The sequence below is a fragment of the Mesoplodon bidens genome (assembly GCF_964165515.1).
Source record: "Mesoplodon bidens genome assembly, contig: HAP1_SCAFFOLD_109, whole genome shotgun sequence".
Taxonomy (NCBI): domain Eukaryota; kingdom Metazoa; phylum Chordata; class Mammalia; order Artiodactyla; family Ziphiidae; genus Mesoplodon; species Mesoplodon bidens.
Genome location: NW_027671631.1, coordinates 598,840 through 626,281, shown reverse-complemented (window position 1 = coordinate 626,281; position 27,442 = coordinate 598,840). Strand labels below are relative to the sequence as shown.

The 27,442-nt window shown below is 43.2% G+C and overlaps 1 long non-coding RNA gene across 1 annotated transcript in view; it reads right to left on the bottom strand.

Annotated features, from left to right (window-relative positions):
* LOC308610479 overlaps positions 1-27,442 on the bottom strand; it is a 608,528-nt gene that overhangs the window by 242,209 nt on the left and 338,877 nt on the right. Inside the window, exon 2 of the long non-coding RNA XR_014014559.1 lies at positions 10,584-10,657. This is a non-coding gene — a long non-coding RNA (uncharacterized lncRNA). The remainder of the gene's footprint in view (positions 1-10,583; positions 10,658-27,442) is intronic.

The following is a 27,442-nucleotide window of genomic DNA, read 5'->3' as shown; positions in this document are numbered from 1 at the left end:
ATCACAATGCTCCATGCCATTGTCATCACAATGGGCCATTACATATGTCATCACAATGCTCAGTGACACCAGTCTTCACAATACTGCATGACCTGCCCTTCACAATGCTCCATGCCCTTGTCATCACAATGCACCATTCCATCTGTCATTGCAATAATCCATGAAACTTATTCGACCAATGCTCTGTGCACTTCTTATCACAATGCTCTATGCCCTTGTTATCACAATGCTCCATGACCCATGTAATCACAGTGCTCCGTGACTCCAGTCATCTCAATGATTCATGACATTATCATCACAGTGGACAATGCCCTCGTCATCAACAGTCTCTGTGACCTTTTTAACCTCGATGCTCCATGAAATTTTCATCACAATGCTCTTTGACCCTTCTCATCACAATACTCTATGCCTTTCTCAGCACAATGCTCCGTGACCGTTGTCATCACAATGCTCCATGCTCTTGTCAGCACAATGTTCCATGACCTTTTTCATCACAATTCTCAATACACTTGTCATCACAATGCTCCCTGACTCTTTTCGTAAGGATGCTCCTTGAAACCTGTCACGAAAAGGCTCCATGATGTTTTCATCACAATGCCCCATGCCATTTTCATCACAATAATCCATGCCATTGTCATCAAAATACTCCACAAGCTTGTCATCCAAATGCTCCATGACCTGTGTCATCATAATTCTCCATGCACTTGCCAGCACAATGCTCCCTGACCCTTGTCATCACAATGCTCCAAGCCATTGTCATCATAATGCTCCATTACCTTTGTCATCAGAATCCTCCATGACAGTTGGCATCACAGTGTTCCATGCCATTGTCATCACAATGGGCCATTACATATATCATCACAATGCTCCCTGATACCTGTCTTCACAATAATGCATGACCAGGTCTTCACAATGGTCCATGCCCTTGTCATCACAATGTGCCATTCCAACTGTCATTGCAATAGTCCATGAAACTTATTAGACCAATGTTCCATGCCCTTGTCATAACAATGCTCCATGCCCTTGTTAACACAATGCTCCGTGACTCCTGTCATCACAATGCTTCATGACCCTTGTCATCCCAATGGTCCATGCCCTCGTCATCAACAGTCTCTGTGACATTTTTAACCTCAATGCTACATGAAATTTTCATCACAAAGCTCTTTGACCCTTGTCATCACAATACTCTATGCTTTTCTCAGCACAATGCTCCATGACTGTTATCATCACAATGCTCCATGCCCTTGTCAGCACAATGCTCCATGACACGTCATTACAATGCACCATGCGCTTGTCATCACAGTGCTCCACAATCTTGTCATCACAATGCTCCATTAACCTTGTCATCACAATCCTCCATGCACTTCTCATCAATATGCTCTTTCCCCACTGACATCACAATGTTACATCACTCTTCATTACAATACTCCCTCACACCAGTCATCAAAATATTCGATGACTCCTGTCATCACCATGCTACATGCACTTATCATCACAATGTTCGATGACCTTTGACATCACAATATTCCATAACCCCTGTCATCAAAATGCTCCATGTCCCCTGACATCACAATGCTCCATAGCCCTTGTCATTACAGTGCTCCATGACGCTCGTCATCACAATTATCCATGGTCTTCTCATCACAATGCTCCACGGTCTTGCCATCACAATCCTCCATGCCCTGGTCATCACAATGCTCCATGTCCCTTGTCATCACAATTCTCCACGTCCTTGTCATCAGAGTGCTCCATGACAGTTCTCATCACAATGTTACATGCTTTTGTCATCACAATTCTCCATGCACATGTCATCGCAATGCCCCACGACCCCTGTCGTAGCAAGCTCCATGCCTTTGTCATAACAATGCTTCACTACATGTTCATCAAAATTCTCAATGTACGTTGTCATCACAATACTCCATGACCCTTGTCATCACAATGCTCCAAGCCCTTGTCATCACAATGCTCCATTACCTTTGTCATCACAAACCTCCAAAACACTTGACATCACAATGCTCCATGCCATTGTCATCACAATGGAACATGAAATATGTCATCACAATGCTCCCTGACACCTGTCTTCCAAATACTCCATGACCTTGTCATCTCAGTGTGCCATGCCCACTGTCAACACAATTATCCATGAAACTTGTCAGACAAATGTTCCATGCCCCTGTCATCACAATGCTCCATGCCCTTGTCATCACAATGCTCCATTACCCCAGTTCTCGCAATGCTCTGTGACTCCAGTCAGCACAAGGCTTCATGACCTGTGTCATCACAAAGATCCATGCCCTCATCATCACAAGGCTCTGTGAACATTGTCACCACAATGCTCCATGAACTTTTCATCAAAATGCTCCATGACACTTGTTACCAGAATGCTCCATCCCTTTGTCAACTCAGTGCTCCATGACACTTGTCATCACAATGTTCCATGCTCTTGTCAACGCAGTGCTCCACGACCCATGTCTTCACAATGCTCCATAAACCTTGTCATCACAATGCTCCTTGCACGTCTTATCAAAATGCTCTCTCACCACTGATACCAAAATGTTCCCTCACTAGTCATCACAATACACCCACTCCCCTGTCATCACAATGGTCCATAACCCCTGTCATGAAAATGTTCCATGACCCCTGACATCACAATGTTCCATAAACCCTGTCATCAAAATGTTCCATGACACTTTTCATCAAATTGCTCCATGACTCTGTCATCACAATGCTCCCTGCCTTTCTCGTCAAAATGCACCACACCCTTGTCATCAAAATGTTCCATGACTTTGTCATCACAAAGAACCATGACCCTTGGCATCACAATGCTCCATGTCATTGTCATCACAATGCTCCATGATCGCACTCATCCCATTGCTCCATGCCCATGTCATCACAAAGCTCCATGACGCATGTCATCAGAATGCTCCATGGCCTTCTCATCACAGTGCTCCATGCCCTTGCCATCACAATGCTCCATTACACCTGACATCAAAATTCTCCAAGACCACTGTAATCACAATGTTCCATGCCCCTTTTCATCTCAATGCTCCATGAACCCTGTCATCACAATGCACCATGTCCACCATCATAATGCTTCATGCTATTGTCATCACAATGAAATCATAATGCTCCATGACCTCTCTCATCACAATGCTCCAAATCTTTGTGATCAAAATGTTCCATAACAACTGTCATCACAAAACTTCATGATGCTTGTCATAACAATACTCCATGCCCTTTTCATCACAATGCTCCATGACCTTTATAATCACAATTCTCAATACACTTGTCATCACAATGCTCCCTGACACTTGTCGTCAGAATTCAACTTGAACCCTGTCACGAAATGGATCCATGCCTTTTTCATCACAATGCCCCATCCCGTTTTAATCACAATGATCCATGCCATTGTCATCAAAATACTCCACAAGATTGTCAACAGAATGCTCCATTACATTTATCCTCACACTTCTCCATGCACTTGTCATCACAATGCTCCAAGCCATTGTCATCAAAATGCTCCATTAACTTTGTCATCAGAATCCTCCATGACATTTGGCATCACAATGCTCCATGCCATTGTCATCACAATGGGCCATTACATATGTCATCACAATGCTCCCTGACACCAGTCTTCACAATACTGCATGACCTGCTCTTCACAATGCTCCATGCCCTTGTCATCACAATGCACCATTCCAACTGTCATTGCAATAATCCAAGAAACTTATTCGACCAATGCTCCGTGCACTAGTCATCACAATGCTCCATGTCCTTCTTATCACAATGCTCCATGACCCATGTCATCACAGTGCTCCGTGACTCCAGTCATCTCAATGATTCATGACCTTTGTCATCACAATGGACAATGCCCTCGTCATCAACAGTCTCTGTGACCTTTTTAACCTCAATGCTCAATGAAATTTTCATCACAATGCTCTTTGACCCTTGTCATCACAATACTCTATGCCTTTCTCAGCACAATGCTCCGTGACCGTTGTCATCACAATTCTCAATACACTTGTCATCACAATGCTCCCTGACTCTTTTCGTAAGAATGCTCCTTGAAACCTGTCATGAAAAGGCTCCATGAAGTTTTCATCACAATGCCCCATGCCATTTTCATCACAATAATCCATGCCATTGTCATCAAAATACTCCACAAGCTTGTCATCCAAATGCTCCATGACCAGTGTCATCACAATTCTCCATGCACTTGCCAGCACAATGCTCCCTGACCCTTGTCATCACCGTGCTCCAAGCCATTGTCACCACAATGCTCCATTACCTTTGTCATCAGAATCCTCCATGGCAGTTGGCATCACAGTGTTCCGTGCCATTGTCGTCACAATGGGCCATTACATATATCATCACAATGCTCCCTGATACCTGTCTTCACAATACTGCATGACCTGGTCTTCACAATGCTCCATGCCCTTGTCATCACAAGGTGCCATTCCAACGGTCATTGCAATAGTCCATGAAACTTATTAGACCAATGTTCCATGCCCTTGTCATCACAATGCTCCATGCCCTTGTTATCACAATGCTCCATGACTCCAGTCATCACAATGCTTCATGACCTTTGTCATCACAATGGTCCATGCCCTCGTCATCAACAGTCCCTGTGACCTTTTTAACCTCAATGCTCCATGAAATTTTCATCACAATGCTCTTTGACCCTTGTCATCACAATACTCTATGCCTTTCTCAGCACAATGCTCCATGACTGTTTACATCACAATGCTCCACGCCCTTGTCAGCACAATGCTCCATGACATGTCATCACAATGCACCATGCGTTTGTCATCACAGTGCTCCACAATCTTGTCATCACAATGCTCCATTAACCTTGTCATCACAATGCTCCATGCACTTCTCATCAATATGCTCTCTCACAACTGATATCACAATGTTACATCACTATTCATTACAATACTCCCTCACCCGTGTCATCACAATGTTCCATGACTCCTGTCATCACAATGCTACATGCACTTATCATCACAATGTTCGATGACCTATGACATCACAATATTCCATAACCCCTGTCATCAAACTGCACCATGACACTTTTCATCAAAATGCTCCATGTCCCCTGACATCACGATGCTCCATAGCCCTTGTCATTACAGTGCTCCATGACGCTCATCATCACAATTATCCATGGTCTTCTCATCACAATGCTCCACGGTCTTGCCATCACAATGCTCCATGTCCCTTGTCATCACAATTCTCCACGTCCTTGTCATCACAATGCTCCATGACAGTTCTCATCACAATGTTACATGCTTTTGTCATCACAATTCTCCATGCACATGTCATCGCAATGCCCCATGACCCCTGTCATAGCAAGCTCCATGCCTTTGTCATCACAATGCTTCACGACTTTTTCATCGAAATTCTCAATGGCCGTTGTCATCACAATGCTCCATGATACTTGTCATCACACTGCTCCAAGCCCTTGTCATCACAATGCTCCAAGCCATTGTCATCACAATGCTCCATTACCTTTGCAATCAGAATCCTCCATGACACTTGGCATCACAATACTGAATGCCATTGTCATCACAATGGGCCATTACATATGTCATCACATTGCTCCCTGACACCTGTCTTCACAATACTGCATGACCTGGTCTTCACAATGCTCCATGCCCTTGTCATCACAATGCACCATTCCATCTGTTATTGCAATAATCCATGAAACTTATTAGACCAATGCTCCGTGCACTTGTCATCACAATGCTCCATGCCCTTTTTATCACAATGCTCCATGACCCATGTCATCACAATGCTCCGTGACTCCAGTCATCTCACTGATTCATGACCTTTGTCATCACAGTGGTCCACGCCCTCGTCATCAACAGTCTTTGTGACCTTTTTAACCTCAGTGCTCCATGAAATTTTCATCACAATGCTCTTTGACCCTAGTAATCACAATACTGTATGCCTTTCTCAGCACAATGCTCCGTGACCATTGTCATGACAATGTTCCATGCGCTTGTCAGCACAATGCTACATGACACATGTCATCACAATGCACCATGCGCTTGTCATCACAGTACTCCACAATCTTGTCATCACAATGCTCCATTAACCTTGTCATCACAATGCTCCATGCACTTCTCATCAATATGAGCTCTCACCAATGATATCACAATGTTACATCACTATTCATCACAATACTCCCTCACCCCTGTCATCACAATGTTCCATGACTCCCGTCATCACAATGCTACATGCACTTATCATCACAATGTTCGATGACCTATGACATCACAATGTTCCATAAGCCCTGTCATCAAAATGCTCCATGACACATTTCATCAAAATGCTCAGTGTCCCCAGACATCACAATGCTCCATACCCCTTGTCATTACAGTGCTCCATGACACTCTTCATCTCAATTATCCATGGTCTTCTCATCACAATGCTCTACGGTCTTGACATCACAATGCTCCCTGCCCTGGTCATCACAATTCTCCAACTTCTTGGCATCACTATGTTCCATGACACTTCTTATCACAGTGTTACATGCTGTGTCAGCACAATACTACACAAGCTTGTCATCAGAATGCTCCATGACCCTTGCCATCAGAAGTATCCATGACCATGTCATCACAAAGCTCCATGCCTTTGTCATCACAATGCTCCATGACCCCTGTCATCACAATACTCCATGAACATTTTCAGCCCAATGCTCCATGACTTTCTCATCGCAATTCTCCATGACCAATATCATCACAATGCTCCATGACCACTGTCATCACAACACTCCATGACACCTGACAACACAATGATCGGGACTCTTGTCATCACAATGCCCCATTACCTAGTCATCACAATGCTTCATGAACCCTGTCATCACAATACTCCATGCATATATTCAACCCAAACTCCATGACCATTGTCAACAAAATGATCAATGCCCTAGTCATCCCAATGCTCCATGACCTCGGTATTCACAATGCTCTGTGACGCTTGCCATCACAGTGCTCCTTGACACCTGTCATCACAATGCTCCATGCCTTTGTCAGCAAAATGCTACATGACCTTGTCATTAAAATGTTCTATGTGCTTGTGAACACATTACTCCATTACCATTGTCATCACAATCCTCCATGAACCTTGGGATCACATTGCTTCATGCCCTTGTCATCACAATGCTCCATGCTCCTTGAAATCATTATGATCCATGACGTCTGTCATCACAATGCTCCAAACCCTTGTGATCACCATGTTCCATAACACTTGTCATCACAACGCTCCATGATGCCTGTCATCACAATACTCCATGCCCTTTTCATCACAATGCTCCATGACCTTTGTCATCACAATACACAATACACTTGTCATCCCAATGGTCCCTGACAATTGTCGTCAGAATGCTCCTAGAAACCTGTCACGAAAAGTCTCCATGCCTATTTCATCACAATGCCCCATTCCGTTTTCTTCACGATGCTCCATTCCATTGTCATCAAAATACCCCACTAGCTTGTCATCACAATGTCCCATGACCCTTGTCATCACAATTCTCCATGCACTTGCCAGCACAATGCTCCCTTCCCCTTGTCATCACAATCCTCCAAGCCATTGTCATCACAATGCTCCATTACCTTTGTCATCAGAATCCTCCATGACACTTGGCATCACAATGCTCCATGCCATTGTCATCACAGTGGGCCATTACATATGTCATCATAGTGCTCCCTGACACCTGTCTTCACAGTACTGCATGACCTGGTCATCACAATGCTCCATGCCCTTTTCATCACAATTCACCAATCCAACTGTCACTGCAATAATCCATTAAACTTATTAGTCCAATGCTCCATGCCTTTGTCTTCACAATCCTCCATGCTCTTTTTATCACAATGCTCCATGACCCCTGTCATCACAATGCTCCGTGACTCCAGTCATCACAATGCTTCATGACCTTGGTCATCACAATTGTTCATACCTTCATCATCAACAGTCTCTGTGACCTTTTTAACCGCAATGCTCCATGAACTTTTCATCACAATGCTCTTTGACCATTGTCATCACAATGCTCTATGCCTTTCTCAGCACAATGCTCCATGACTGTTGTCATCACAGTGCTCCATGTGCTTGTCAGCACAATGGTCCATGACACATATCATCACAATGCACCATGCGCTTGTCATCAGAGTGCTCCACATAGTTGTCATCACAAAGCTCCATAAACCTTGTCATCACAGTGCTCCATGCACTTCTCCTCAAAATGCTCTCTCAGCACTGATATCACAATGTTACATCACTATTCATCACAATATTCCTTCACCCCTCTCATCCCAATGTTCCATGACTCCTGTCATCACAATGCTACATGCACTTATCATCAAAATGTTCGATAACCCCTGACATCACAATGTTCCATAACCCCTCTCATCAAAATTCTCCATGACCCTTTTCATCAAAATGCTCCATGACCCCTGATATCACAATGCTCCATGACCCCTGTCATCAAAATGCTCCATGCTCCTTGAAATCAAAATGATCCATGACCTCTGTTATCACAATGCTCCAAACACTTGTAATCACAATGTTCCATAACAGGTGTCATCAAAATGCTCCATGATGCCAGTCATCACAATACTTCATGTCCTTGTCGTCACAATGCTCCATGAACTTTGTCATCACAGTTCTCAATTCACTTGTAATCACACTGCTCCCTGACACTTGTCGTCAGAATGCTCCTTTAAACCTGTCATGAAAAGGCTCCATGCCCTTTTCATCACAATGCTCCATGCCCTTTTCATCACAATGCTCCATGCCATTGTAATCACAATACTCCACAAGCTTGTCATCAGAATGCTCAATGACACTTGTCATCAGAATGCTCCATTACCCCTGTCATCACAATGCTCCATACCGCTTGGCATTACAGTGCTCCATGACACTCGTCATCACAATTATCCATGGTCTTCTCATCACAATGCTCCACGCCCTTGTCATCAAAATGCTCCATGGCCCCTGTCATCACAATGCTCCATGACACCTGTCATCAAAATTCTCCATGTCCCTTGTCATTACAGTGCTCCATGATGCTCGTCACCACAATTATCCATGGTCTTCTCATCACAGTGCTCCACGGTCTTGCCATCACAGTGCTCCATGCCCTGGTAATCACAATCCTCATGTCCATTGTCATCACAATTCTCACGTCCTTGTCATCACAATGCTACATGACAGTTCACATCACAATGTTACATGATCTGGTCATCACAATTCTCCATGCACTTGTCATTGCAATGCCCCATGAACCCTGTCATACCAAGCTCCATGCCTTTGTCATCACAATGCTTCATGACCTTTTCATCAAAATTCTCAATGGCCATTGTCATCACAATGCTCCTTGACCTTGTCATCACAATGCTCCTTGCCCTTGTCATCACAATGCTCCATGACCCTTATCATCACAATGCTCCAAACCCTTGTCATCACAATGCTCCATTACCTTTGTCATCACAATCCTCGATAACACTTGGCATCACAATGCTCCATGCCATTGTCATCACAATGGACCATGAATTATGTCATCACAATGCTCCGTGACACATGTCTTCACAATACTCCATGACTTTGTCATCACAATGCTCCATGCCCTTGTCATCACAATGCTCCATGACCACAGTCATCACAATGCTCCGTGACTCCAGTCATCACAAGGCTTCATGACCTCTGTCATCACAATGATCCATGCCCTCATCATCACAAGGCTCTGTGAACTTTGTCACCACAATGCTCCATGAACTTTTCATCACAATGCTCCGTGACACTTGTCATCACAATGCTCCGTCTCTTTGTCAACTCAATGCGCCATGACCCTTGTCATCACAATGTTCCATGTGCTTGTCAGCGCAATGCTCCCTGTCCCATGTCATCACAATGCGCCATGTGTTTGACATCACAATGCTCCACAACATTTTCATCACAATGCTCCATAAACCTTGTCATCACAATGCTCCATGCACTTCTTATCAAAATGCTCTCTCACCACTGATATCAATATGTTCCCTCACAAGTCATCGCAATACACCCACTCCCCTCTCATCACAGTGGTCCATAACCCCTGTCATGAAAATGTTCCATGACCCCTGAAATCACAATGTACCATAAACCCTGTCATCAAAATATTCCATGACATTTTTCATCAAATTGCTCCATGACCCTGTCATCACAATGCTCCCTGCCCTTCACAACAGAATGCACCACAGCCTTGTCATCAAAGTGCTCCCTGACCTTTGTCATCACAAAGCTCCATGACCCTTTGCATCACAATGCTCCATGCCATTGTTATCATAATGCTCCATGAACCCTCTCATCACATTTTTAAATGCCCTTGTCATTACAGTCTCCATGATGCTTTTCATCACTATGCTCGATGCCATTCTTCTCACAATGTTCCATGCCCTTGTCATTACAATCCTCCACGACCCATGTATCACTGTGTTCTTTGCCCTTGTCATCACTATGCTCCTTGCCCCCTCTCATCACAATAATCCATGAAACATTTCAGACCAATGCTCCATGCCCTTGTCATCACAATGCTCCATTACCCCTGTAATCACAATGCTACATGCCCTTGTCATCACAAAGCTTCATGACACATGCCATCAGAATGCTCCATGGCCTTCTCATTCACGATGCCCCATGCCCTTGTCGTCACAATGCTCCAAGACCCTTGTAATCACAATGCTCCATGCCCCTTTTCATCTCAGTGCTCCATGAACCCTGTCATCACAATGCACCATGCCTATCATCATAATGCTTCATGCTACTGTCATCAGAATGAAATCAAAATGCTCCATGACCCCTGTTACAACAATGCTCCAAACCCTTGTGATCACAATATTCCATAAGACTTGTCATCACAATGCCACATGACGCTCGTCATCACAGTTATCCATGGTCTTCTCATCACAATGCTCCATGACCTTTGTCATCACAATGCTCAATACACTTGTCCTCAAAATGCTCCCAGACACTTGTCGTCAGTATCCTCCATGAACCCTGTCATGACAAGGCTCCATGCCATTTTCATCACAATGTTCCATGCCCTTTTCCTCACAGTGCTCCAAGCCCCCTGTAATCACAATGCTCCATGCCCTTGTCATCACTGAACTCCGTGATGCATGTCATCAGAACACGCCCTGGCCTTCTCATCCCATGCTCCATGCCCTTGTCATCACAATGCTCCACGACCCGTGTAATCACCATGCTCCATGCCCCTTTTCATCAGAATGCTCCATGAGACTTGTTATCACAAAGCCCCATGGTCTTCTCATCACAATGCTCCAGTACCTTGTCATCACAATGCTAAATGACACCTGTCATCACCATACTCCATGAACATTTTCAGCCCAATGCTCCATGACCTTCTCATCACAATGCTCCATGACCACTGTCATCACAATGCTCCATGAACCCTGACAACACAATGATCCGGGACTCTTCTCATCAAAATGCTCCATGCGCTTGTCATCCCACTGCTCCATGACAGCTTTAATCACAGTGCTCCTTGACGCTTGTCATCACAGTGTTCCATGAGCATTGTCATCACAATGCTCCATGCCTTTGTCAGCAAAATGCTACATAATCTTGTCATCACAATGCTCCATGAGCTGGTCATCACAATCCTCCATGACCCTTGGGATCACATTGCTTCATGTCCTTGTCATATCTCTCTTGCCTTTCTGGTTTTTACAGATTTTCGGATGTCCCATTTGACCGCTGGGTAGTGACAATACTTTGTAGTGTGGATTTGCATTGCACGCTTGCTTGATTTGCCAAAAAGGGTGTATGCGTTTTCTCCTGAATATATTCAGGAGAAAAGCCATACGCCGTTTTTGGCCAAGTGCATCACTGTCGAAGTTGTGATGCTTTTCCTGTGCTTTAAAGTGATTCCAATTTACCTCATGAAATATGTTTTGTGCAATTCTGCCTCATTTTAAAGTCCGCTTCGGTCTCTTCTCCCAACAGATTTTTGGAAGAGAGTAGTCCTTTATAACTCTGCAGGTTTGTGAATTGCTGTGCCCCTGAGCTCCAATTTTCAAATCCCATTTTTGGGAGCTGACCGCAAATCCACCATTTTGCTTCAGGACCTATACTGGTTCCAGGGGTGGCTATACTGTTCCCTACGGGTGGCTGAGGCTTTGGTAAATTCCTCTTCCTGACGGGAATTTAGAGTGACATGTGCCCATCCAAATGCCAACATCTACTCTCTGATTGGTTCTCCCTCTTCCCTTTCATCCTCTGCACAATTAGCAAACTGTGCGAAGCAGGAGGTTATAGGGGTTAACTCTCCTAAGTTGGGAGATTGATAGTAAGGCAGTTGGAATGCCAACCTGGAGCACAAGAAGAGGAAAAATTAGGAGACTTTTAGAAACCTTTCGCCATCACAGTGTGTCCATTCTCTAGGTTTCCCATACGTGTTATAACTGTATTGATATTCTCTTCTACCTGGAGATTTGGGACTCATGGAATGGTGTCATGCATTACTACTTTAAAGGATCTGCATTTTCTCTCCCAATCTCACCAGTCCTCTCAGTCCGATGTGTCCAGCCTTATGCCTCATCCAGTTGTCTTTGCAGATAGGGTCATACCAGTTTTCATCAGAACCCCTGAAGGAATTGTGTAAGAATTTCGCTGTTTTTGTGTTTGGTTTTTGAAATTCATTTTTATAATGGGGTTGAGCTAATTTTCACTGACGTGTTTATGCCGGTCTAGACACACTTGATTCCCTTACGGAGACATATCAATACATAGGTTTTAAGATTCTTAATAGTCAGATATATTCCTCTGCGGGGAATAGGGGTTTTGAGTCACGTTCACTGAGGAAGGTGTAGGTCTTGTCTCTTCTGTATTTGGTTTATGGAATGTTACCTGTGCAAATATCAAACTCTGGTTTTATTCATCACCCCACCTCTCCTTTCCCTTTAAGCAGGCATAAGAGTGTTTTCTAAATGTGAGACTCTGTTCTCTTTCTTAATTCAGTACATGTGTTGTGATGTTGACATTCCCTCTGTAAGTGATATCTTATGATAAGATTTTTTTTTCGGTGTGACTGATTTCACATAGAATCATCATACCTAAATCCACTCATTATGCTGCTACTGGCCTTATGACATTGATTTCACGTCTGAGTGATATTCGGTTGTACAAAATTACGACAAGTTCTTTATGCATTTCTCTTTTTCCTGGGATAATTTAGGTGTACCGAAGTTGAGGTTCTTGTATGCAGAGCAGCCCTAAATTTTGGGGTGCCTGTGTCTTGTCGATATTTAGTCTTCCCAAGTTATATGCCCATGAGTTGAAGTCCCCTTTGCTCGGGGGCTTTGTATTTTAGATGTTTTAGGAAACAGCATACACTTCTTCAGAGTGGCTCTTGGATATTTATACCCCACCCATCAGCGTGACTAGGCTCCCTGTTCTCCATGGCCTCTCCTGCATTTCTGGTTTGTACACATTTTTTGGATGGCCTTTCTAAGCAGTGTATATTGAGACTTCTTTGTTGTGCGGATTTGCATTTCCCGCTTGCTTGGTTGGCCAAAAACTCTGTATGTGTTTTATTTTCCTGAAGATTTCACGAAAAAAACATATACACCCTTTTGCCCAACTGCATCATTTTAGAAATTCTGCTGCTTTTCATATGCTTTAAATGTGAGTACAATCTACCTTTTGAAATCTGTTTCCTGCAATTCTGCCTCTCATTCAGATCCTCATCGTTGCCTTACCTGAATATATTTTTGGACGTTGGTTATCATTTACATCTTTGCAGGTCTTTGAATTGTCTGCTCCTGAGCTCCATTTTGCAACTCGCTTTTTTTGTGAGCTGGCCGCCAAACCATTGGATTGCTTCAGGCCGTATTCTGGTTCTGAGGAGGCAGGCTGAGCCTTTGGTTAATTCTTGTTCCTAATGGGAAATTAGAGTGGCATGTTCCTGTCCGAACACCTAAGACTTGTCTCTAAATTTTTCTTATCCTTCCGCTTCTTCCTCTGGAGAATTTCCAAACTGTGTGCCAGAGGATTTTGACGGTGCTGATATCCCCAAGTGAGGAGATTGTTAGGAAAGTTGCTGGAGGGTTGAACCCGAGCACCAGGCGATGAGGAGATGAGGTGCCTTTTCCAAACTCTTTCCGATCAAACGGTGTACCATCCTCTAGGTGTGGCAGGCATCTTTTAGCTGTAGGAAGGGTCCCGTGCATGTAAGGAGAACACCAGGGATTTTTCCAAATCAGTGCCTCCCTGTACCCCAAACTGGGGAATTTTTAAGCTACGGCTACACGTATGTCCATTAAGGGACTTGGGAAATAGGCAGAGCCCAAACTTTAGATGATTGAAATCTTCAGGGTCAGAAGCGCTCACCATCGGTCTTGCTTAGGTTACATTTTATCTGTCATTGGTAGATGATGTCAATAAATATATCGATTCTTTTTCAGATTATTTCCCCTTATAAGTTATTGCAAAATATTCAGTGTAGTTCCCTGTGCTATACAGTAGTTCCTTGATGATGATCTATTTTATACATAGCAGTGTTTATGTGTTAATCCCAAACTGTTAATTTATCCCTTCTCCTACCTTTCCTCTTTGGTAATAATAAATTGTAAGATTTTATACTTCTCTGAAATGGGGGAACTGAAAGAGAGGTATCATTTTCAATGGAAAAGCATTCAAAACAAGATTGAAGCTTCAGACAAGAGTATTCAAGGTACATCCATGGAAATAAATCACTTCATTTCTCTAATGGTGACCTGACAAATAAGACAGACGTCTTCACTGAACTTGCTTATAGTAAAGTGATGGAAATATCAAATGTAAGTCTTAGAAACATCTTATTTTACCCGAGCATTATACACTGCTCTATGTTAACTACAGTTTGGCTCACACATCTGTTCATTGAAGTTACAATGTTCTCAATTTCTGTTACTGATCCTCCACAGTGGACCCCAACAGGAGTCCCCATGCCCAGTGTCATTGGAGCCGACAGATCAAGACTGAGTTTGGTTCAGAAGCAAAAGAAACATTATTTTGAAAACAGAATGGAGAGGTGAGAGCGTGCACTCCCCCACGGGCTGTGGGCTGGGCTGCTGTGTAGGGATCCCGTTAGTGTCAGTGGGAGGGAGCGGATGGAGCTCTCGAGGGCTGGGTTGGCTGCAGTTCAGGCTCTATGCCACGGAGTCAGCATGGGACCCCGCTAGCTGAGGTGTCGACCCAGCCATTCTGTTCTAGGAAATCGGGTCTGAAGTGCCAGGTGTGGGACCTCTGCATGCGGAACCCTAGGAGCACGTGAAATTAGACAAAGCACAAAGGAAAAACAGGTTAGACTTTATTTTATTGCCCAGATTCTCTTTTTTATCTCCCAGGAATTTTAATGAACGTTGCCGGAGACAAACACCTCCTCTGCTTTTTGTTCTGTTCCACATTCTTGGGGTGTTGAGGGTGCAGACCCCTCTTTTGTAACTGCTTCATGCTATGGTGGGAGCCCTGATACCTGGGGGGAGGGGCAAAACGTCTCCCCACCAGCCTCCAGGTGAGGTTGATTGTCCCAAGGCCTCCTGCCTCACTTCTCGTCCGCCTGAGCACCAGCATTGGAAGTGTTATAGATTCTAATGACCTTTAAGGGTCCAGAAAAGAGATGTGCAGAGATGCTGAGGTGGCAGGTTTCACCCCACACCACATTTGTTCGGTGACCTTAGGAAGATGGTTTTTGCCAGCCTAGATGCTCTGACCAGTAGTCTGTGCTTTCTTTAATTAGGTATCTGAATTAATGTACAAATAGCACCATGTGTCAGAGCCTTGCCCGTGAAACTCCCAGACAGTCCAGGGTCAGTGGTGATCCGGGACCATGACGCCCACTGAGTCAATGGGCTTTAGAAGTAGCCAGCAGTCCATCCAGTCATATTGGCCACCATCACCGTGTTGTCTGTAGGGTTTTCTATGGTGAAAGCGTGATATACGTTTCCCCCTCCAAGCTTATTAGCTCCCCTGTGTGTGCAGTAAATCCTGAAAGCAGTAGTCTGCTCTTTCGGGGCACAGTCTTGTTGTTTTCTGAGAGAAACTCCAGGTCAAGTGATGGTCACACAAGTCATCATGGGGGCCCGTTGCTCCCGTTTGTCTCTCTGGAGGTTGGAGTTGGAGGACCTCCTCACTTGAGGTCAGTGTGTCCACAGAGAGACCCCTGCAACTTCAAGGCATGATGGGTGGTTAGGATCACCACGTGGGGTCCTTTTCCCTTAGGAGGGAGCTGGCCTTTTGGGCTGCTGATTTCCAGCTTTTTAGATACCCCAGTATCCTGTCCTGATGAGTCGGTGGCAAAGCCCTTGGTGACTATAGTTTATCATACCTGAAGGGCATTCTTGTGTTGCTCCATTTCAAGTGGTCCCAGTTTTTGCACTAAGGCTCCAAGGGCGATTAACCTTTGACCGGGTATGTAAAGGACAAAGGGTTTAGCTAAATTAGGGAGTTCCTGGGCAAGGGTCTGAATTGACTGCTCTTTCCATTCTTGAGAGGCTGCTTCTGGATTCTATTCAAAAGGATCATCATCTTTTCGTGTCAGTGTTTCATGTAGAGGCCCAGCTATTAGACTGTAGTTAGGGATCCAGATGCAGAAAACCTTGGCCTCCCAAGGGACCCCTAAGCTGTCTTCTAGATTTAGAAGAGGTAAGGCTGCAAATGGCTTCTTCCCTATCCTGGGATGCGTTTCTCCGAATATCTGTGAGAATGAAGCCCAGGCATGTCACCTGAGCCTGGGATATTTGAGCCTTTTTCTTGGACACCTTCTATCCTTTCTTGGCTAGGTAGGTCAGAGGCGTCTTTAGTAGGCCTGGCGATCAGAATGTCATCTTCATATTGAAGGAGGGTTCCCTTTTACAGAGGTAGAACTTTTAGGTCTTTAGAGGACATTTCCCCAATGATGGTGTGGGGATTTTTGAACCATTGGGGCAGGACGGCCCAGCATTATTGCTTTTGTTGCATGTTGTGTCCTGCCACTCACAAGCCAAAAACTCTTGTGACTCTGAGATGAATGGAATACAGAAGAAGGCATCATTGAAGTCTAATACAGAATGCCATGTCCTGGTGGATGGTAGAATGACCAGCAGGGTGTGGGAAATAGGAGCTACTGGATATATATCCTCGGTGGCTTCACTGACTGTCCTGATATCCTTTACCAGGTCTCCAGCAGCCCATGGGTCTCTCGTGGTCAGGCCAATCCCACGATATGGAGCTCACCTGGGATGCACCCCCCACCCCACAGCCCACGGGGCTCTCGTTGTCAAGTCCCTCCCACGGTATGGAGCTCACCTGTGCAGCTACACAGTAGCCCATGGGGTTCTCATAGTCAGGCCCTTCCCAGGATACGGAACTACCCTGGGTAGGTACCCCAGCAGGGCTGGACACACAGGAACTGTGCACATAGCCCACCTTGCAGAGAACCCCCAGCTCACCTGTCACTCACAGCTGACACAGAACACCTCAGAGCAGGACTTGAACTAACAAACAGCAGCTCTGACAGGTCTGTGACCCTGGCTATCACTCTGTGCAGCCTCTCTCTGCCTGGTCTTCCAGACACTTCCACTGCAGCCAGGGCACCAGGCCTCTGTCACCACCCACCATCACTCCTCTCCCTGACTCCTGGGTTCTTCTCTTTAGGATAGGGTCTTCTTGAAGTTGTTTTCCACTCATGGAACAGATAAAATCGTAAGAAAACAAGCCGCAGCTGCAGCCCCTTGTCTATCCTAACTCTCAAGAGCCCACACCTGTTCCTTAGGCGTGGTCCGTTTAGCAAGGTTCATTTTCTGCAACTGTGAGCCCCTGAGGGATGAGGATTGGCTGATTTGGGCAGCCTGACACTGCCTGCCAGCCTTCCCCAGGTGTGCCTGGGTTGAGGTCAATATAAACACCTCTCCAGTCAGCAAGAGCCCCTGTAGCTGTGCCTGACACCATATTCTCTGCCCCGTCAGCAGTGTCGGGGCTGGGGTGGTGGGAGGGAGTGAGGGGCCGTGGCTTTGTGGGTGGCCCAGTGTGAGTGGGGCTCTGCTGGACTTTCTGCAGGAGTTGCCAGGCTGCCACCTGCTAAAGAAGAGATTTGTCACACATAGCTGCCGCTGGAATTTCTCCCTGGCAGAGGTGAGGATGTAAAAAAGCAAAGGGGGCCGTGGCAGGAGGGGTATCTCAGGCAGGGAAATGGAAAGCTTCCAGAAGAGCATCTGGGGCCAGGACCATCCTGGCTGGCCTGCAGGCACCAAGTCAGCCTGCGTGCTGTCGCTGGTGTGGCTCCACAGCCCTTCTTCTGGGCTTGCAAGTGCTTGTACATATTCAGGTGTTTTACCCGGAAAGGGTGGGAAGAGTTCAGCTGCAGCAGGACTGGGGCTCAGCTCACATTTACTCACAGATGCCTCGACACAGTGTCCCAGCTTTGCAATGAGGATGCTCCTTGTGGGGGGGAGCGCTGCTGACTGCATGGGAGACGATTTCCCACCTCTGACCAACTTAAGAATATTTTACCACTGGAGCAAGTGCCCTAATACGATTTTCCTCTGTATAAATGGTGGGTTCTGTATTTTTTTTTTCCTTTTTTCTTTTTGGTTCAAGGTAGATTTTATTTATTCCTATTTTTCTTTAATTTGGTGATATAAACATGGAAATAATGCATTAATATAAAGACGTCTATGTGAAGGGAAAAACTTTTTTTCTCTTTTATTTTATTAAATGTTATTTATTTATTTTTATTTTTTTAAAATTTATGTATTTCTTTTATACAGTAGGTTCTTATTGGATATCTATTTTATACATATAAGTGTGCACATGTGAATCCCAGTCTCCCAATTCATCCCACCACCACCCTCACATGGTGTTCACCCCTTGGTGTCCATATGTTTGTTCTCTACATCTGTGTCTCTATCTCTGCCCTGCAAACTGGTTAATCTGTACCATTTTTCTCGGTTCCACATATATGCATTAATATACAATATTGGTTTTTCTCTTTCTGACTTACTTCACTCTGTATGACAGTCTCTCGATCCTTCAAGGTCTCTACAAATGACCCAATTTCATTCCTTTGTATGGCTGAGTAATATTCCATTGTATATATGTACCACATCTTTATCCATTTGTCTGTCTGTGGGCACTTAGGTTGCTTTAATTACCTGGCTATTGTAAATAGTGCTGCAATGAAAATTGTGGTGAATGTGTCTTTTTGATTTATGGTTTTCTCTAGGTATATGCCCAGTAGTGGGATTGCTGGATTATATGGTAATTCTATTTTTAGTTTTTTAAGGAACCTTCATACTGTTCCCCATAGAGACAGTATCAATTTACATTCCCAACAATAGTGGAAGAAAGTTCCTTTTCTTCACACCCACTCCAACATTTGTTGTTTGTAGATTTTCTGATGATGCCCATTCTAACAGGTGTGACGTGATACCTCATTGTCATTTCCATTTCCATTTCTGTAATAATTAGAGATGTTGAGCAGATTTTCATGTGCGTACTGGCCATCTCTATGTCTTCTTGGAAGAAATGTCTATTTAGATCTCCTTCCATTTTTGTATTGGGTTGTTTGTTTTATTAATATTAAGCTGCATGAGCTGTTTATATATATTGGAGATTAATCATTTGTCCATTGATTCGTTTGCAAATATTTTCTGCCATTCTGAGGGTTTTCTTTTTATCTTGTTTGTAGTTTCCTTTGCTTTGTAAAAGCTTTTCCGTTTCATTAGGTCCCATCTGTTTAGTTTTCTTTTTTATTTCATTACTATAGGAGGTGGATCAAAAAAGATCTTGCTGTGATTTACGTCAGAGTATCCTTCGTAAGTTTTCCTCTCAGAGTTTTATACTATCCGGTCTTACATTAAGGTCTCTAATTCATTTTGAATATATTTTTATGTATGGTGTTGGGTAGTGTTCTAATTTCATTCTTTTACATGTAGCTCTCCATATTTCCCAGCACCAATGATTGAAGAGACTGTCTTATCTCCATTGTATAGTCTTGCCTTCTTTGTCATAGATTAGTTGACCATAGCTGTGTAGGTTTATCCATGTGCTTTCTTTTTTTTTTCCTTTTACACGTTTATTGGAGTATAAATGCTTTACAATGGAGTGTTCGTTTCTACTGTATAAAAAAGTGAATCAGCTATACATATACAAATATCACCACATCCACTCCCTCTTGCATCTCCCTCCCACACCCCATATCCCACCCCTTTATTTGGTCATAAAGCACCGAGCTGATCTCCCTGTTCTATGTGGCTGCTTCCCAGTAGCTATCAGTGTTACATTTGGTAATGTATTTATGTCCATTCCACTCTCTCACTTCGTCCCAGCTTACCCATCCCCCTTCCGGTGTCCTCAAGTCCTTTCTCTATGTCTGTGTCCTTAATCCGGTCCTGCCACAAGGTTCTTTAAAATCTTTTTTTTTCTTCATTTGGTTCCGTATATCTCTGTTAACATACAGTATTTGTTTTTCCCTTTCTGACTTACTTCACTGTGTAGGACAGATTCTAAGTCCATCCACCTCAGTACAAATAACTCAGTTTTGCTTCTTTTTATGGCTGAGTAATATCCCATTGTATATATGTGTCAGATCTTCTTTATCCATTCATCTGTCGATGGACACTTAGGATGCTTCCATGTCCTGGCTATTGTAAATAGAGCTGCAATGAACATTTTTGTACATAACTCTTTTAGAATTATGGTTTTTGCATGGCAAATGCCCAGTAGTTGGATTGTTGTGTCGTATGGTACTTCTATTGTTAGTTATTTAAAGGAACCTCTGTACTGTTCTCCCTAGTGCCCATATCAATTTATATTCCTACCCACAGAGCAAGTGTGTTCCCTTTTCTCCAATAAAGGCCTCTCTAGCATTTATCGTTTTGTAGATTATTTTGATGATTGCCACTCTGACTGCTGTGAGGTGATACCTCACGGTAGATTTGATTTGCATTTCTCTAATGATTACTGATGTTCAGCATCCTTTCATGTGTTTCTTGGTAATCTGTATATCTTCTTTGGAGAAATGTCTATTTAGGTCTTCTGCCCGTTTTTGGATTGGGTTGTTTGTTTTTGTGATATTGAGCTACATGAGGTGCTTGTAAAATTTGGAGATTAATCCTTTGTCAATTGCTTCATTTGAAAATATTTTCTCCCATTCTGAGGGTTGTTTTTGCATCTTGTTTATGTTTTCCTGTACTGTGTAAAAGCTTTTAAGTTTCATTAGGTCCCATTTGTTGATTTCTGTTTTTATTTCCATTTCTCTAGGAGGTGGGTCAAAAAGGATCTTGCTGTGATTTATGTCATAGAGTGTGCTGCCTATGGTTTCCTCTAAGTGTTTTATAGTGTCTGGTTTTATATTTAGATCTCTAATGCATTTAGTGTTTATTTTTGTGTATGGTGTTATGTAGTGTTCTAATTTTATTCTTTTATGTGTAGGGGTCCAGTTTTCCCAGCACCAATTACTGAAGAGACTGTCTTTTCTCCATTGTATATCCTTAGCTCCTTTGTCATAGATGAGATAGCCATAGGTATGTAGGTTTATCTCTGGGCTTTCTGTCCTGTTCCATTGATCTGTGTTTATGCCAATCTACATACACTTGATTCCATTATGGAACCATATAAATACATAGGTTTCAAGATTATTACCAGTCAGATATACTCCTCTTCAGTGAATAGGGTGTTTTGTGTCCAGTTCATTGAGAAAGGAGTAGGTCTTGTCTATTACATATTTGGTATATGGAATGGTATCTGTGCTAATTTCAAACTCTGCTTTTACACATCACCCCACGTCACCTTTCCCCTTAAGGAGGCATAAGTGTGTTTTCTAAATGTGTAACTCTGTTCGCTTTTGAAATTCAGTTCATGGGTAGCGATGTTTACATTCCCTCTATAAGTGATATATTATAATAAGTTTCTTTTTTCTTTGTGGCTCATTTCACTTAGCATCATCGTACCTAAAGCCACTCATTATGCTGCTATTGACCTTATGACATTGATTTTATGTCTGAGTGACATTCCATTGTATATAAGTACCACAACATCTATATCCATTTTTTTTTTCATTTCTTGGGATATTTAAAGTGTACTGAAGTCGAGGTTCTTGTAAACAGAGCAGCCCTAAACTTTGGGCTGGCTGTGTGTTGTGGAATTTTACTTTTCCCAAAATACACGCCCATGAGTGGAAGTGTGCTATGCTCTGTAGCTCTGTTTTAGAAAACAACATACAGTTCTCCAGAGAGGCTGTTGGCAATTTTCAACCTGTCCATCGGCGTAATCAGGCTCCTTTTTCTCCATGGCCTGTCCTGCATTTGTGGTTTTTACACTATTTGCGGATGGCCCTTTTGACTGGAGGTAAGGGACACTTCTATGTAGTGTGGATTTGCAATGCCTGATGGCTTGCTTGGCTAAAAAGGGCGTGTGCATTTTTTCCCGAATATATTCAAGAAAATACACATACTCCCTTTTCGGCCAAGGGTAACATTGTCGAAGTTCTGTCGCTTTTCATGTGCTTTAAAGACGACTCCATTCTACCTCTTGAAATCTGTTTCCTTCAATTCTGCCTTGCATTCAAATCCTCTTCACTGTCTTACCTCAATATATTTCTGGAGGATAGTGTCCTTTATAACTGTGAAAGTTTGTGAATTGCTGTGCCCCTGATTTCCATTTTTCAACTCGCCTATTTGTGAGCTGGCTGCAATAACGTAGGATGGTTGTAGGCCCTAGTCTGGTTCCGGGGCTTCAGGCTGAGCCTTTGGTTAATTCTTCTTCCTGATGGGAAACTAGAGTGACATGTGCCCATCCAAACACCTACAGCTAATCTCTCATTTGTTTCCCCTCTTCCTGTTCATCCTCTGCACAATTTGAAAACTGTGCATAACAGGAGGGTAAAGGCGCTGATACTCCAAATGGGGAGATATTTAGTAATGCAGATGGAATGGTGAAGCCGAGAACGATGAAAGGAAAAATGAGGTACCTTTTAGAAAACTTTCCCAATTACACAGTGTAACACCCACTGGGTTTCCCATGCATGCAATAAATGTAGGAAGATTCCCTTAAACCTGGAGAGTTGGGACCACTAGAATGGGTAGCACACAGTATTGCTCTAAGTGGTGTTCTTTTGCTCACACAACCTCAGGAATCTTGTCAGCCCCAAGTGTCCAGTCTTATGTCTCATCCAGCTGTGGGTGTAAAGGCGGACAATCCGGGTTGCATCACAGGCCCTGAACGTAATTCTTAAGACTTTCTCTCTGTTTCGCTGTTTTTGCATTTTGCTTTTGAAATTTATTTTTATAAGGGTGTTAGGTGAATTTCAGTGCTGTGTTCATGCTGTTATACACACACATGATTCCTTTATGGAGACATGAGAATACATATGTTTTAAAATTCTTGGAGTCAGATATAATCCTCCGTAATGAATCTGGGGTGTTGAGTCCAGTTCAATGTGTCGGGAGTAGGTGATGTCTATTACATACTTGGTTTATGTAACGTTATCTGTGCTAATTTAAAACTGTGGTTTTATGCATCACCCCACCTCACCTTTCACCTGAAGCAGGCAGAATATTGTTTGCTAAATGTGTGACTCTGTTGTGTTTGTAATTCTGTTCATTCATAGCCATGTTTACATTCCCACTATGAGTGATATCTTATGATAAGATTCGTTACTCTGTTATCTTTCCTAACTCAGTTCATGTGTAGCCATATTTACAGGACCTTCATAAGTGATATCTTATGATAAGTTTATTTTTCTGTGTAACTTATTTCACTTAGAATCATCGTACCTGAATCCACTCATTTTGCTGCTACTAGTCTTATGACATTGATTTCATGGCTGAGGGATAATCCATTGTACGTAAGTACCACAATTTCTTGAACCATTTTTGTCTTTCCTGGGATATTTATGGTGTACCCAAGTTGAGGTTCTTGTAAGGAGTGCAGCCCTAAATTTTGGGGTGGCTCTGTCTTATTGATTTTCAGTTTTCCCAAGATATATTCCCTAGATAGGATGTGCCCTTGGCTCTGTAGCTCTGTTGTTTACTTGTTTTAGGGAACACAATGCACTGGTCCCAAGAGGGAGTTGGCAATTTACATCCCGCCCATCAGCATAACAATGCTCCCTGTTCTCCAGGGCCTGTCTTGTCTTTCTGGATTTTACATATTTTGCGGATGTCCCTTTTGATCTGTGGGAATTGATACTTCTGTGTAGTGCAGATTTGCATTGCCCACTTGATTGCTTGGCCAAAAAGGGCATATGCGTTTTCTCCTGAATATATTCAGGAGAAAAAGTATACACCCTATTTGGCCAAGTGCATCATTGTCGACGTTGTGCCCCTCTTCCTATGCTTTAAAGGTGATTCCAAAGTACCCCTTGAAATCTGTTTCCTGCTATTCTGCCTCTCCTTCAAGTCTGCCTCGATGCCTTCCCTCAACAGATTTTTGGATGATAGTTGTCCTTTATTACTCTGCCAGTTTGTGAATTGCAGTGCCCCTGAGCTCCATTTTTCAACTCGTTTTTGTGAGATGAATGCAAGTTCAAAATTTTGGTTCGGGACCTATACTGGTTCCCGGCAGGTGGCTGAGACTTTGGTTAATTCTTCTTCCTTCCAGGCAATTAGAGTGACATGTTCCCGTCCAAATGCCTAACAGCTACTCTCTCATTGGTTCTCCCTCTTCCCTTTCATAGTCTGCCAAATGGCAACCTGTGCGAACCAGGAGTTTAAAGGGCCTGTCTCTCCAAGTTGGCAGATTGATAGTAAAGCAGTTGGAAAGTCAAACCGAGTACAAGGAGAGGGACTATTACTTGAGTTTTAGAAACCTTTCGTATTCACAGTGTGTCAGTGTTCTTGGTTTCCCATACATGTTATAGCTGTAGTAATATTACCTTCAACCTGGAGAGTTGGGACCCATGGAATGGGTGCCACGCATTATTGCTTTAAAGGGTCTGCACTTGCTCACCCAATCTCACCAATCCTCTCTGTCCCAAGGGTCCAGCCTTATGCCATATCCAGCTGTCGTTGTAGATAGGGTCATTCCAGGTTTCATCAGAAACTCTGAAGGAATTGTAAAGAATTTCCTTGTTTTTTTGTTTTGTTTTTGAAATTCATTTTTATAGTGGGTTTGAGCTGATTCTCGCTTCCATGTTTATGCCAGTCTACACACTTGATTCCCTTATGGAGAAATATCAAGACATAGGTTTTAAGATCCTTACTAGTCAGTTTTATTCCTCTGCTGGAAATATGCGGTTTTGAGTCCCTTTCACTGAGGAAGGTGTAGGTCTTCTCTGTTCCATAGTTGGTTTTTGGAACGGTACCTGTGCTTATATCAAACTCTGGTTTTATGCATCACCCCACCTCTCCTTCCCCCTTAAGCAGGCAAAAGAGTGTTTTCTACATGTGAGACACTGTTCTCTTTCCTAACTCAGTTCATGTGTAGCCATCTTTACAGGATCTTCATAAGTGATATCTTATGATAAGTTTCTTTTTCTGCGTGACTTATTTCACTTAGAATAATCGTACCTGAATCCACTCATTTTGCTGCTACTGCCCTTATGATATTGATTTCATGGCTGAGGGATATTCCATCGTACGTAAGTACCACAATTTCTTGAACCATTTTTGTCTTTCCTGGGATATTTAAGGTGAACTGAAGTTGAGGTTCTTGTAAGCAGTGCAGCCCTAAATTTTGTGGTGGTTGTGTCTTATTGATTTTCAGTATTCCCAAGGTATTTTCCCTAGACTGGAAGTGCTCTTGGCTCTTTTGCTCTGTTGTTTACTTGTTTTAGGGAACACAATTAACTCCTCCAGAGAGGCAGTTGGCAATTCACATCCCGCCCATCTGCATAACAATGCTCCCTGTTCTCCAGGGCCTGTCTTGCCTTTCAGGTTTTCACGCAGTTTGCAGATATCCCTTTGACCAGTGGGAAGTTTTTCTTCTTTGTAGTGCAGATTTGCATTGCACACTTGCTTGCTTGGCCAAAAAGGGTGTATGAGCTATCTCCTGAATAAATTCAGGAGAAAACGTATACACCCTTCTTAGCCAAGTGTATCATTGTCGAAGTTGTGCCACTCTTCCTGTGCTTTAAACACAATTCGAACTTACCTCTTGAAATCAGTTTCCTGCTGTGATGCCTCGATTTCAAGTCCGCCGTATTCCCTTCCCTCAACAGTTTTTGGATGATAGTTGTCCTGTATTACTCTGCCAGTTTGTGAATTGCTGTGCCCCTGAGCTCCATATTTTAACTCGTTTTTTGGCAGCTGACCACAAGTTCAAAATTTTGGTTCAGGACCTATACTGGTTCCCGGCATGTGACTGAGACTTTGGTTAATAATTCTTCTGCCGGGAAATTAGAGTGACTTGTACGAGTCCAAATGTCTAACACCTATTCTCTCATTGGTTCTCCCTCTTCCCTTTCATCCTCTGCCAAATCGGCAACCTGTGCGAACCAGGAGTTTAAAGGTGCTGTCTCTCCAAGTTGGGAGATTGATAGTAAAGCAGTTGGAAAGTTCAACCGGAGCACCAGGAGAGGGACTATTCGTTGTGTTTTAGAAACATTTCGTATTCAGAGTGTGTCCATTCTCTAGGTTTCCCGTACATGTTATAGCTGTAGTAAAATTCCCTTCAACATGGAGAGTTGGGACCCATGGAATGGGTGCCATGCATTATTGCTTTAAAGGGTGTGCATTTGCTCACCCAATCTCACCAATCCTCTCAGTCGCAAGTGTCCAGCCTTATGCAACATCCAGCTGTCATTGTAAATAGGGTCATTTCAGGTTTCTTCAGAGGCCCTGAAGGAATTGTAAAGAATTTCCCAGTTTTTTGTTTTGTTTTTGAAATTACTTTTTATAGTGGGTTTGAGCTGATTCTCACTGCCATGTTTATGCCAGTCTAGACAGACTTTATTCCCTTACGGAGACATATCATTACATAGGTTTTAATATTCTTACTAGTCAGATATATTCCTTTGCGGGGAATATGGGGTGTGGAGTTCGTTTCACTGAGGAAGATGTAGGTCTTGTCTATTCTGTATTTGATGTTTGGAACTTTACCTGGATTAATATCAAACTCTGGTTTTATGCATCACCCCACCTCTCCTTCCCCCTTAAGCAGGCAAAAGAGTGTTTTCTAAATGTGAGACTCTGTTCTCTTTCCTAACTCAGTTCATGTGTAGCCATGTTTACAGGATCTTCATAAGTGATATCTAATGATAAGTTTCTTTTTCTGTGTGACTTATTTCACTTAGAATCATCGTATATGAATCTACTCGTTTTGCTGCTACTGGTCTTAGGACATTGATTTCATGGCTCAGGGATATTCCATCGTATGTAAGTACCAAAATTTTTTGAACCATTTTAATATTTCCTGGGATATTTAACCTGTACTCAAGTTGAGGTTCTTGTAAGCAGTGTAGCCCTGACTTTCGGGGTGGCTT